Consider the following 8779-nt stretch of genomic DNA (forward strand, 5'->3'; position numbering starts at 1 on the left):
TGACATCTTACAGTAAATGAAAACATTGCTTGCCTAAATATGATTCCAATATATATATTTAAGGTTGAGGATTTCTGGGTCACTGTTTTATTTCTTTCCTGAACTGCAGAGAAGCTGTTGGCTACCTCTGTACAGCTTTTGGGTGAGGAAAGTGTAACTTAGAGCCGTCCTCAAAATGAATCATCTTTGGATGGTAATGATTTTCCAAGGGGAGATTTTAATTCAGTTCATTCTGGGTGCCAGTATCAGGATGAGATTTTCAGAGTTCACCCAGAGCAATCATTTATAACAATACCGGTAGAGCATTTAAGTCAGTTTATCTTTCTGTGGCCTTCCATTGCCCTCAAAATAAAATCCAAACTTCTTAACAAGGCTTTAAGGCCCTTTACAATCTATCCTTCTAGCCAATCCAGTGGTCCTCTGTCCTTGGGATCCTTGGGCACTTATCACTCCTATTGAACTGAGTCTGCAATGTAACAGTTGCTTACACTCTATCTCCCCCAGTAAATTGTGAGCACTGGATTCTCATTCCTGAGCATAAGGCATGGTGTTCTGTAGCAATCCATAAATATCTGATGAATGAATTAATGAATGAAAAGAATTCAGGCCAGATGCAGTGGCTCATGCCTGTAATCCCAGCTCTTTGGGAGACCGAGACGAAAGCGTCACTTGAGGCCAGGAATTTGAGAACAGCCTGGCCAACATGGTGAAATCCCATCTCTACTACAAATACAAAAATTAGCTGGGTGTGGTGGCACATGCCTGTAATCCCAGCTACTTCTGGAGGCTGAGGCATGAGAGTCACTTGAGCCTGGTGGGTAGAGGTTGCAGTGAGCTGAGACTGCACCACTGTACTCCAGCCTGAGTGACAGAGTGAGACTCTGTCTCAAAACAGACAAACAAACAAACAAAAAATGAAAGAGAAGAATTCATTGATAAATCCACACTATGGAATGAGCTATGGGTACTTTACTAGACAGTTAGCTTAAGCAAATGTATTAATATAAGTCTGCGAAGATCATTGATCTACTATTAACTTGTTTTTCCTCACTATGAAATCAGTAAGCCCTTCAGTAGAGAGAGGCCAGAAGAATTCATTCTGCCCTGGCTCCATGTACCCTGACAAATTTTCTTTTTTGGCCCTAGTATTGCATTGTCCCAAAGCCTCTTGTCAATGCCTCACTCCTCTGAATCCCACACTTGTGTGCACTGGAATGGGTTCTTTCCTTTGTGAGAATTTTAATAGAAATTGCTAAGACTTCTCAGTCTATCTGAATGAAGTTGTACAAAGTTTACAGTCTAAGGATGATCCTATTTCAATGACCTGGGCTCTTGGTGTTTTTAATTTGCTATTGCTATTGTAAGACCTCTGTGTTGCCTGACCTTGAAGAAGCCTGATTTCCTTTATTGTGCCTTCTGCAGAAAGCAGAGTTCTGCTGCCTCTTCCTGGGGCATTGTTTTCTCTGTTCCATTCTGTCTCTTAGCTTTATGCAGGAGCATTGGCAGATATAATCAAAACCACTACCACCACCACAACCCCTGTGCTAAGTATTCTATCCATATTTAATATTTTTATTTTCACTTAAACATTTTTTTTTGGTAAAAAATATGTAATGCTTCATGAACTTGTGTGTCATCCTTCAGCAGGGGCCATGTTAATCATCTTCTCTTAACATTCCAATTTTAGTATAAGTGCTGCCAAAGTGAGCACTCCATCTATGTTTATTCATGGAATCCTCACAACGCCTATGGAGTAGGTGCCATAATTATAAACTTCTTTTTGCAGATGAGGAAACGGAGGCATAGAAAGACCGATTTGCTCAAGGTCACATCTAGGGACCCTTGTGGTCTAGCTCCAGGACATTACACTCACCTAGATTTTTCTCGGGACCACTTCTCCTCTGTGTGTTACACTAGCAAATATTCTGCATCCTCCACCATCCTCGCTATAGCAGCCAGAGCTTTTTTATGTCATACTGACCTTCATGTGGACTTTATAGACAGAACCATGAAAGCAAAATACTTTCCTTTCATGTGGTCTTCATTTCTTCAGTTTGCCTTTCCTTCTTGCTCAGTCAGCCCTCGACCTTGTGCTGAGTGATCCGTGGGTATTCGGCACTTTTCCCAGTCATAAGAGAATCCTGCTGGAGGAAGGATGATGTGATAGTATGTAGCAGTGGGGGTTAAGTTTAGGGTGTGGCGTGTTGGGGGCCTGTTGGGAGAAATACAGTGAGAAAATGTCTGAGATCCTTTGGTAAAATATTGCAGAATCATGTAGGCTTCATATCATACATCTCTATCACTGTTTAGAGTTTTCAAAAACAGAAACAGTTTTGTGAGCCAGGTGGGGTAAGAATTATCATTATTATTTTTTTTTTTGCTGAAAACCGCAGCTCAGAAAGCAAAATGATTGGCTGTAGGTCATCCAGCTACTAAGCAGTGAAGCAGGTTTAGCACTTCTGTTTCCTTTCCCCACAGTGCCCTGTTTCTCTGTGATTGTACAAGCAGACAATGAATAAAAACCAACATCTTCTGTCTTCATAATTGAAACTTTTCTTTTGTTGCTTTCCCAGAAAACAAATGAAAAATGAACTTGGAGTCCCTGTTGACTGGCTTGGCTATTGTTACTACCTTCCCTCTCACTGACAAATTCTAGTGTGTTAGGGTGGTGATCGTGATGAGCAACTTCAGAAGGGCCAAGGCTCTGGTTGCTGGACCAGTTATCAGATCGTTTTGTCTGGAAATTCGGCTGACTCGTACATGAGTCTGGATTATTGAAGCCAACGGGCTAGTATGACTGCAAGAATGTCACCTTATTGCTCTGTTCTTATTTCTATCTCTTTTCCAGGCTATGGGGAATTATATGCTGCTTGAAGTATAGTGAGGCAGGAAAAGAAAGATTGTTTTGAAACTTCCAAATGATTTAATTTACTTCCATCCTGCCATGGAACATTCCACCATGTGTTTGTGTGATATTCACTTTTACTTTCCCCTCTCCATCCTTCACCACGTGTTACTTTTTTCAGCATGAGAATGTATTATTTTTATTTTTTTGAGACTAGAGTTTCACTCTTGTCACCTAGGCTGTAGTGCAATGGCACGATCTTGGCTCATTGCAACCTCCGCTTCCCGGGTTCAAGCAATTCTTCTGCCTCAGCCTCCCAAGTAGCTGGGATTACAGGCACCTGCTAGCATGCCTGGCTAATTTTTGTATTTTTAGTAGAGACAGGGTTTCACCATGTTGGCTAGGCTGGTGTCGAACTCCTGACCTCAGGTGATCTGCCTGCCTTGGCCTCCCAAAGTGCTGGGATTACAGGCGTAAGCCACTGACCCTGGCCCAGAATGTACTATTTTTATATAAAATGGCCTGCAAAAAATTAACTCTGCTCTATTATTGTTATTATTACTATTTTTAACAGAGGGTCTCACTGTGTTAACCAGGTTAGAATGCAGTGGCACGATCTTGGCTCACTGCAACCTCTGCCTCCTGGGCTCAAGCGATCTTCCCACCTCAGCCTCTCTAGTAGCTGAGACCACTTTTGTACGCCACTACTTTTGGCTAATTTTTTTAAGGTTTTTGTAGAGACAAGGTCACACTATATTGCCCAGGCTGGTCTTGAACTCCTGGGCTCAAGTGATCCTCCTTTCTCGGCCTCCCAAAGTGCTGGAATTACAGGAGTGAGCTATTGTGCCCTGCCAACTCTGCTTTAATTGTAACTTAAGCCTCCAAAGTGGAATGAAGACTAAATGCCAAATTTGCTTTATAATAAGGGAGAAAAAAACACACCCAACTATAAGCAATCTTTACATTCCTTCTTCTATTCACTTGTATACATTGTCTATTTTACCTAAAGGAAAAGTTCTTTATATTCATTTTAATTCACTAAAACTTTGTTCCATGCCTATTTTTGGCTTTTTCCTGGTTAAGTCTCCAAACAATGAGACACAGTGTCCACCCTCACAGAGCTGACAGATTTTGAGAAATGAAAAAAACGTTGGTTTTCCAAAGATTCTCTGGAGGCAGAAACAGGATTGTGACACACACAGAATTGCAGGGCTTCTACGCACATCTCTTTCCAGTAGTGCTTTGCCAGCCCCCATGGTGTCTGCCCCTGTGCAGAAGTAGGTTGCTGGTCATCCGGATGTTCTGACTCTGGAAAATGCTGCCATCTCCAGCTCTTTCTCTGGCTGGTCCAGCTCACTGCTCATTTGAGCCAACAGTATAACCCTGTTATACTCTCACACACTGATTACAAAGCAGAGGTACTTTGTGTTTTCCCTGCTTTATAGGAATGCTTCAAATTATAAATTGTAAAACTTAAAATTGTAAAAAAAAAATAAGTAGACAAATAAAAACAAAATTCATTCACTTTTTATATTGCAACTCCTCTTTTTTTTTTTTTTTTTCAGAATTCCCACTAGACTTTAAGTTTAGGTTAAGCTCCCTGAGGTCAGGGACTGGGTCTCTCTTATTTCATCTCCTGCTGCCTATGCCCAGTGCAGAGCCTGGCCTATGTTATCCACTCAATAAATATTTTGCTAAATGCAAATGGATGACTCCATGACTCAGGCATGCATCTCTGTGAATGTGGCCAAGACAAGCTGAGTGGCAGACACCATGCTGTACTAAAAATTATCCCTTCTTCTGACACTGGCTGACTGTCCTTGGAACGTGTTAGTGTGACTTGGCCCTCTCTTCCCTCAGGATGAGTTCATTTCCCAGGAGGCTTCTCAGACCCTCATGTAAGTAGAACCTTGGCAGAGCCACCCTGGGAGCCCTCCAGACTTGGCCAGATCCTGTCTGGATCCTGGAGTGAAGGCAGCCTGGGATCAAGCCAGGGTTCAGCTACATAAACAATGACAGCTGGGATGTCAAATGGAAGGACAAGAACTATGAGAGAGAAAAACAGTTACTTCTGACTGGGAAGGTCAAGGAAGACATGGGGCAGGTGATCAGAGGAATGCACCAGCTGCAGGAGCAGAGTCACGGGGCACAGAGGAGCACAGTGTTCCTGGGGAGTGGTCAGAGGCCTGCTGTGGACAATAACACTGGGAGACAAAAAAATAAAGATTGTTTGGGGACAGTTGTGGACTTTATTCTAGAGGCCAAGAGAAGCACTTTGACCTGAGTTTGGGGAAGCATCACTATGAAAGATGGATTGAGGGGGAGAGTTGGAAAATTGCTTAAAAAGCTCCATCAATAATCCAAGGGAGAGTATTGAAGATAACCAAAGCCAGGGCAATGGGACTGCAAAGTCCCCTCCATTTGCCAGTATTTACTTATTTTTGTATCCACAACACTTCCAAACCCAGTGTCAGGCCCAGAATAAGTGGTTGGGAAGTATAGAAGACTGAGTAAACAAAGTACAAATAGAGAAGACATTGGAAATGTAGAATCAATGAATCCATAGGTTGTGAGCATAGCAGGGTGGGTGAAGGGAAGGAAGAAAATGAAGATAAAATGAAGTTTTGGGTATTATGTCTATGTTGTTGGGACATTCCTACAGGAGTACAACAGAAAGCAGAAGCAGATGGTGTTTGAGAGGATTATGACAACATTTAATGAAGCCTTACTTGGTGGCAGGCATACCTCTAAATGCCTTCCGTGTAGTAACTTATTTCATCCATATGATAACCTTATGTGGCAGATACCACTATTCTTTGACAGATGAGGACACCGAGGCACAGGCAGGTAAGGTAACCTCGTGAAGTCACACAGCTAACAAATGACACAGCCAGAATTTGAATTTTTGTCTCTTGGTTTGGTACCTGTTGTATTGCAGATACCTGTGAAATGCCTGTGGTTAAATCTTGCAGGCCTAGGAAGACAGCCTGCATGCAGCTTTGCAGATGCTCTTTTAGGCCCTTTGGCGTCAACATCAGTTCTGTGATTCTAACTAGGTCTATTAGTCATGGTCCTTCAGAGAAACAGAATGGACAGGATGTGTACGTATGTATATGCATATTCATCCTGTTGTAAATGTGTGTATCTATATATCTAATCTATATCTGTATCTAATCTAGATTTGTATCTTGAGAAAGAGAAAGAGAAACATAGGGACGGAGAGAGATTATTTTAAGGAATTGATTTATGTGACTGTGGAAGCTGGCAAGTCTAAAATCTGCAGGGGTGGGCAGGGAGGCTGGAGACACAGGGAAGAATTGAACTTTGGTCCGAAATCCCCCTTTCCCAGGGAGGGCAGTCTTTTCTATTAATGTCTTCAGCTGAGTGGATGAAACCCACCACATTATGGAGAACAGCCTGCTTTACTCAAAGTCTACTAATTTAAATGTTGATCTCATCTAAAAAATAGCTTCAGGGAAACATCTAAAATAATGTTTGACCAAATATTTAGATACTGTGGCTTGGCCAAGTTGACCCATAAAATTAATTAATCATCACACTAAGGCTCAGAAATAGGGACTTCACTGAGCCTAGTAGGTGGCAAGTGCTGAGCTCCCACTGCAGTAGCCTTTGTGGAAGCAGGCATGAAGTGTGAATCGTTCCTTGATGAATTTGGAAAATGTTAGGCTTGGATTATCAACACTGATCATCTTTAGAACAATATATGTAGGCTGGGTGCAGTGGGTCACAACTGTAATCCCAGTACTTTGGGAGGCTGAGGTGGGCAGATCACCTAGGTCAGGAGTTCAAGACCAGCCTGGCCAACGTGGCAAAATCTGGTCTCTACTAAAAATACAAAAATTAGCTGGGCGTGGTGGTGGCATGCCTGTCATACCAGCTACTCGGGAGCCTGAGGCAGGAAAATCACTTGAACCCGGGGAAGGGGAGGTTTCAGTGAGTGGAGATCATGCCACTGCACTCCAGCCTGGGTGACAGAGTGAGACCCCAGCTCACTGCAATAATCATGGAAGTGCAGATATCTCTTTGATACACTTTCCTTTCTTTTGAGTGTGTATCTAGGAGTAGGATTGCTGGATAATATGGTAGCTCTATTTTTAGTTTTTTTGAGGGACCTCCAAACTGTTCTTCATAGTGATTGTACTAATTTACATTCCCATCAACAGTGTATGAGGGTTCCTTTTTCTCCACATCCTTGCCAACAATTGTTATTGCCTGTCTTTTGGATAAAAGCTATTTTAACTGAGATGAGATAATATTTTATTGTAGTTTTGATTTGCATTTCTCTGATGATCAATGATGTTGAGCACCTTTTCATGTGTCTGTTTACCATTTGCATGCCTTCTTTTTAGAAATGTCTATTTATATCTTTTGCCCATTTTAAAATCAGATTTTTTTTCCTGTAGAGTTGTTTGAACTCCATATATTGTGGTTACCCTAGTCAGATGAGTAGTTCACAAATATTTTCTCCAGTTCTGTGGGTTGTCTCTTTACTTTGTTGATTGTTTCCTTTGCTGTGCAGAAGCTTTTTAACTTGGTGTGATCCCATTTGTCCATTTTTACTTTGGTTGCCTGTGTTTGAAGAAATCTTTGCCCAGACCCATTTTTATTTATCTACTTATTTTAAGAGACAGGGTCTCACTTTGTTGCCTGGGCTGAAGTGTAGTGGTGCAATCATGGCTTACTGAAGTGTTGAACTCCTGAGCTTGAGTGATCTTCCCACCTCAGCCTCCTAAATAGCTGGGACCACAGGTACACACCACTGTGGCAGGCTAATTTTTTTAAAGTTTTTTTTTTTTTTTCAGAGATCTATCTTACTATGTTACCCAGGCTGGGTCTTGAACTCTGGGTCTCAAGCAGTCCTTCTGCCTTGGCCTCCCACAGTGCTAGGATTACAGGGCTGGGCCATCATGTCTGGCCTCCAATTTATTATGGTAGTAAAAAGAAGGCTGTTTTAGATATGTATATGAGTTTTGTGCCTGACCCAGACTTCTCAGGTAATAGTGAGCAGCACCAGCCATCATAGGCAGCCAGGCAAGGCCTGAGCTAAAGTCTTATCCCAGCTCGATCTTGGCATCAAGTTACTTTCTTTCTTCTGAATCAAAACATTCATATTCCCACATGTTTTCTCTATGAGAATTTTTGATGAATATTTATTGGCCTGGGTTTTACTGCTTTCTCCCCCAGTATATATTTACTGGGGCTAGCACTTTTACATTTTCAGAAACTACCACAAGTATTGACATTTATTTACTAGGCTTCAAGCAAATATTATCTATACTGTTTGGAAAGACATCATTTGGTGTCTGGTTAGTTAAGAAATGGAGACATTGAAATCTGATCTTAATTTGGGTTCCTAAAACTCCTTTTTGATAGTATAATTTTTATCTGTATATAAGAATATTTTTTAAATAAAAGTATATTTAGGCTTTACATAGTACATTATAAACATGAATTTTTTTCTTATATTTTGAGTAGAGTCAGTAAAAACCTTAAAAGGGTAAATTGGCCTAAATTATTCAGTGGTCAAACCAGGAATTAAACCTTCATCTCCAGATTCCCCAACCAGGGCACTCTAGCAGGCAGTGGTGGACTGGCTGACATCTGGGGAGGTCTGATGGAAAGAGCACAAACTTTGGAGTCATGGGTTCAAATCTCTGCTCTACCCCTTACCAGCCGCATACATTTGGACAAGTTATTTGATGTCTCTGAGCCTTATTTACCTCGTTGGTCAAACATACATACATCAAGGGTTTTTTTGTGAGCACTCAAGGAGTTAACTGTATGTGTCTGGCACAGAACACACATACCATGTCTGTGCCCTTTTTCTCTTGCCTCTGGTTAGTAATCATATGCCTGCTTCTCTCACAGAGGATCAATGTTTCTTGTTTTGGATCACTCAGGAAAAATCCTGCT

At 41.6% G+C, this 8779-nt stretch overlaps 1 non-coding gene across 1 annotated transcript; it reads right to left on the minus strand.

The window, feature by feature from the left end:
- Positions 1-1602: 1602 nt before the first annotated feature.
- LOC111526506 lies at positions 1603-1711 on the minus strand. Its single transcript, XR_002726383.1, has one exon. It is a non-coding gene; the product is annotated as a U6 spliceosomal RNA (small nuclear RNA).
- Between the last annotated feature and the right edge of the window lie 7068 nt (positions 1712-8779).

This window comes from Piliocolobus tephrosceles, chromosome 3 (assembly GCF_002776525.5).
Source record: "Piliocolobus tephrosceles isolate RC106 chromosome 3, ASM277652v3, whole genome shotgun sequence".
Lineage (NCBI taxonomy): Eukaryota > Metazoa > Chordata > Mammalia > Primates > Cercopithecidae > Piliocolobus > Piliocolobus tephrosceles.